Genomic DNA, 5,608 nt, shown 5'->3' with positions numbered 1-5,608 from the left:
GAGAGAGGGGAAGAGGCGCACAAAGTGTCCCGCCAGCGAGGAGGAGAAGTCCGCTCCCGGGGCTGGGGTGCAGGGGAGAAGAGAGGGAGGTGGGGAGGGCAGTTTGTTTTTGTGGTCCTTTTGGCTCTAGCACCGCGTGAAAGAGGAAGGTGGGAAGGAGGAGGTTGGAAGGACTTCGGTTCTCTCTGGCGAGCACATTGATCAAAGATTGAGAGGGGGAAATGACAGAGAGAAAATGAGCTGGGGGAAAAAAAAGTGCTGGCTTGCTGCTGCCGCTCGCTGCTCGCTCGCTCGCTCTCTGGACGAGTTGTTGTTGTCACACGGTGCAGAGGGGAGGAGCTCCGGCAACTTGAAATACCCTTTGAAGCAGGCAAAAGCCTCGCTCACTAGTATTAACCCAAATTATCCAACCAGCAACCCGGAGCAAAGAATCAGAGAGAGAGAGAGAGAGCCCTCTTCCTCCTCCTCTTCATAAACCGTTAGATTACATGTTTCATATTTCATCTCATCAGAGACGAGATGCAATTTCCCAAGCCCTTCCAAACAATCGCTTGTCAACACCATTTTTAAAAAATGTATATAGAGAACATTTCAAGCTTTTCTTTGAAAAAAAAAAAAGAAGAGAGAGAGAAAGAGAGAGAGAGAGATTAAACTGCGTCTCTTTCAGGGCATGAAAAGGAAGGGTGGGGGGGCAGAGGAAACTTTGCTCGGTCACCCATCTCCCACCGGGTGGGAGAGGAGCAGATCCACTTGCAAACAAAGCCCGGATCGTGTGTTGGTCTGATTTAGTTAGCTGTGCGCGCATTTCTTTCTTTTTCTTTGAGTTAGTTAGTTACGGGTGCATGTGTTTAGTTTATGTAGTGAGTTATGTGTGCATGTATTTATCTTTGGTTGAGTTAGTTTTGCGCGCATTTCTGTATTTATCATTATTTATTTACTTATCAGCTATTATTTATATATTTATTTTGAGGCCCCCCCCCCCCGACAACAAACGATGCCAAATTGGCAGGGCTGGGCGTTTAATAGCGAGAGCCGGCCTCGTTTTATCGCCAGATCTCTTTGTTTGTGCGGACAAGTTGTAATTGCCTGGAGCGCCAAGCACTCCAGAAGAAAAAGCCCAACTCAAGCGGCTCCCGAGGACTTCCTGGCGAGACCGGGCAGTGGCGAAGCAAAGAGCGCCAGGCACCGTGCGGGGCGTGCGGGGCTAAAGCGGGCCGGTGCCCAGCTGGGACGGGGCAAAGGCACGCTCGCCCCTTTTGCCTCTGGGAACTTTTTTGATCACGGGTCTTTCTCACTTTGTGTCTTTCGAGTGTATAAAAGCTCATTCCCATTCTCGCATGATTTTTGTTTTCTCATTACATTTATATATATATATTTATATACATATATATATAGCTCGGCATGTTTGGCTAAAATGGGGCAGCTGCGTTCATTAGAGCAAGGCTGAAGGAACTTGCCATGTTAGAGAGCTGCAGCTGAGTGCCTACTCCCACCCTGTTGTGTCTAGGTATTGCAGCGGCCGGTGAACAACAGGTGACTCCATAGCACGGATCCAACTTTGATCTTTGATACTCACCAGGTATCAGTGTACAATTAGCTCTTGCGCTTGCTCACACATGCGCAGTCGCTAATTTGACAGCCTGTGCAATCCGGCACACATCTGAATATCCAGGCCCCATTTATGTCCTAATATCTAACCACGACAAGGTTTAAGGATGGAGGTTTAGGGAAATTTCCCTTTTTGATTAAAAGTTTGGCAGTGTTGTGGGGGGGTCTCCCTCCGTGTATTTTGGTGACCTTTCTATGTTTAAAATAACCTTTGCTAGAAATGCAACGTTAGACTGGGCATATAAGCATCTAAGCTTTATATAGCTGCATATAAAGCTTAGATCCGCATATGAAGCTTAGATCTGGAATGTACTCTCCAAATTATAACAACTTGTCCCTCAGCCTGTTTCAGAAAAAGTGTACTATTTATATGAGACATGATTCATGGGGCTGCACATCTCGATGTGTGATAAGAATCTTAATTAAAGTAATTCTGTACATGGGAAATTTCCACTTTTTTCAGATTATCTCAAGCTATTCGCTTGCTCTTGCAACCTGCTTCCTCGCCACGTTAGGTTGTTTTCAATCAAATGTTTTGAATTTTCAGTACCAATGCCTCCCAATAGCGAATCTGTCATTTCCTCCAAAAACTCAATTACACTAAAATGAGCAAAATTACTTTTTCTTAAAAAAAAGAAGAAAAAACCAAGTGATTATCATATCAATGCTGGCACCTTGTCTACTAACACTGGCACGGAGCAGTTTTAAATAGCAAAGCTAAGACAAAATCAACAGAAAATAAAAGAGGGTGGCAGAAAAACGTTAAATACCTCGACAATTGCAAATAAAGGTTTGGGTTTTTTTTTTTTATCATTTTCATTTGCAAAAGACTGACTGCCCAGATTCACTGTCTTTTATTTATTTGCCTCAGCTCGTCCTTCTGCATTTCACTCTGTCCTGCACGACATATATTCATAAAACATACACTTGAGAAATTTCATGCGGAACCAAACGTGTGGAGTCGCCATTCATTTCAAGTTTCAAATGAACTCGGGATTTCAAAAATAACCCAAACCTGCCAGATCCTGGGTTCTTTCTCTGCCCTACAATATGATCCACGACTGTCCTTTTTGGTTTTCTTCTCTGTGCTTTCATGGATCCGTAAATCCGTCTGTTGCCAAACAGTTTAAAGAAAATGTAGTTTGAAAGGTTTTACTACCACAGGTTTAGGTTAACGGTGATCGTTTCAGGAAACAATGGGATTAGACACCGAGAAAGAAAGAGATGTCTGAAAGGTTCACGGATCTTCAAAGCTTTGTGTTTGGTCGGATTGTAACAAACTCCAAGAATTGTAGCAAACTCCTGGATGTATTTTCACAGACACACATATCTCTACTTCAACAAATAAGGACATTGCTCTCTTCCTCTTTTCAAACTTTTTTTTTCCTTCCACGGTGCATTTTATTACTCATTGGCCCTTTCAAGTCATGATATTGGTACACGCTTCCTTTATTTTTCCCAGAATTTATATCAGCAAAACTCAAATTACTGTAACTGATATTTGAAAATTCTCCCTGTGTCAAGTGAAGACTTATGATGCTGAAATCAATAAGCCTGTTTAAAATTCAAAGACCTGCAAATCATTCTGTTTGTCCTTTGATAGGGCCTGGGCTGATTAAAATGCGACCAAGAAAGCTTAATTGCTGCACTAATTAAGAAGTCTTTAATTTCTTTCCTGGAATATTGTTTGAAGCAGAGCTTCTCTTCCACTCACATAACTGTTCAGGGCAGGGATTCTCTTCTTTTCCCTTTGACCATTTCAGGGAATATACTAAGGCAGTAAGATGAATAGGTAGTTATGATTATTTATTACTTTTAAAAAAACCCCACCTGCTACGGAGCTGTTTTTTTAAAGACTAGTTCTGAAGGCAATTGTAAGGCAAAAAAAAAAGGAGTTAGAAAATGCATCGTAGCTATTACCTCTTAAATACCTGACTGATGGGGTCAATCCCCCTCCCTCCTGGCTTAGTTTTTATTGATATATAAATATTTAAATATAGCCGGGCGAACAGCAAATACTTTCTCCGGGACTCTGTGTAGAGCGGATTGGGATGAAAGGGGTGGGGGCTGTAGGACAGGATGGTTTTTATGGCTGGGTGTGTATCGCAACATCCAGTTCACGAACTATCTGCATTTGCTCTTTTATTTCCTTGAGAAATGCACTTCTCTGTTCCAGCTCGTCTTATCCTAGTCTATTGACCTATTTTGTTCACCGATTTCTCAAGTGGGGAAACTTGACTAAATGATTTCACAAAGCTTTCTGGGTGATCAATACTCATTTTTTAGGTTTAATCATGCTGCATTATAATTCTGGCAAACGACTGCAGAGCAGAAGACTCCGCAAAAACAAGAGGTTATCGACAGAGGGGAGGCAAGTTTGGTTTTACATCTTGCAGGTCTCGCATAGAGTTTCTTTCAGGAGCTACCTGTTATTTTGCGAGGGGCAGGCACAGAGGGACACGTCCCCTTCCTGGAGGTACATGCAGTGTTACAGAAATGCAACATAATGGGGTCCTCCTCCCCCTCCCCCGAAGATATTTACTAAACATTGAAATACTTATTGAAAATAATAATATGTGCATTTGAAGTGGTTACAATAACAAGCAAACAGCTACTGCCGCTCTGGGTTGTTTTATTTTTCGTGTTTGTTGCATTATAGCCAAATTAGCATGGACTTTCCCCAACACATCCTGGATTCCTTGCAGTGACAGGACAAATAGATAACATACTTAATAGATACAAAGCGAGATTTGCCATTCCGAGCACGACGTCACGCTAATTATGCTTCCTCTAATTGAAAGCAAGGTTTGCGGGACTCTGAAATTGCTTTTAGGACCTTTTTTTAAAAAAAATAAGAAAATAAGAAAAAATAATGAAAGCGCGCCAAACGGGGATGGCAAAGCTTTCAGGCTTTCGACATCTATTGGAAAAAAATTAAATGAAAAGTGGAGTTTGGTACAAACAGTGCCCCGGGGCAAAAAAACAAACAACAATAAAAAAAACCCACCAAAAAAACAAAAAAAAACCCAACTCACACTAGATTTTCCAGTCCAGCCATAACACAAATCAATTCGAGCACACTTCTATGGCCAGACTGCCAGATTGTTATGACTGCTAATTCACTCAATCAAACAGTGCATTAGCACACCCGGCACAAACAGCTTCAACAATAGCATCCACTTGTGAGCAGTCCACAATTAAAGGTGGGAGCGCCGGGACAGGATCCTTGTTGCATGGCATGAGAATTGGACCTGGGCTAAGCGTTTAACCACGACTCCGCGTATACATCACAATGTAAAAAAAAAAAAAAGAAAAAAGAAAAACCTTAAAGAAACCCAAACAACGCCCCCCCCGCAAACTTCAAAAGTCCTTTAAAATCACGGCTAAAGTTTTGCGTAAAGTCTCCTGGGCTTTTATTTAAATGCACTCTCTCAGTTGGAGAGTGCAAAATAGCATCGCAGTTATGGGAGATGGGTTGATGCCGAGCTGTATAGTTTGCCAGCACGCCCTGCTCCCCCCACACCCCTCCTTCAGTTTGGCTGGAGACCACAAGGACCGCATCTCCCGCGAGTGTAATCGCCCCCCACCTCCCCGCCGTGTTAATCGCCTGCGTAAAAGGAGCAGGACGGAGCCCCCAGTGGGGATCTCCAGAGTCTTCCCTTCAGCCCCAGGAGCAAGGCGAGCGGCGTGTGCGGGGCGGATGCTGAGGGATGCTCTGGCCAAGGGCAGGGCTGGCTGGGGTCCCGCTCCCCCACCCGCAAGTGTCTGCAGACTGGGGAGGCTCCTTTCCCTGCTGCATTTACAAACGATTGAAAATCAAAGCAGAAAGCGCGCGCTGCCCCTAGCTGGGGGCGGGAGCGGCGCTCTTCCAAGTGCGGGGCTGGAAATCGCGGAGCGGGCGCTGGTTCCCGCGCCGGGAGGGAACCAGCTTCCTCGCGGGCCCCGCCGCCGGCCCAGGTGTTCAGTCCCGACCAACAGGTAGGGCGGGCAAGCCCACCGA

This window comes from Crocodylus porosus, unplaced genomic scaffold (assembly GCF_001723895.1).
Source record: "Crocodylus porosus isolate Cpor-Errol unplaced genomic scaffold, CroPor_comp1, whole genome shotgun sequence".
Taxonomy (NCBI): Eukaryota; Metazoa; Chordata; order Crocodylia; family Crocodylidae; genus Crocodylus; species Crocodylus porosus.
Note: the sequence above shows the minus strand (reverse complement) of the source record.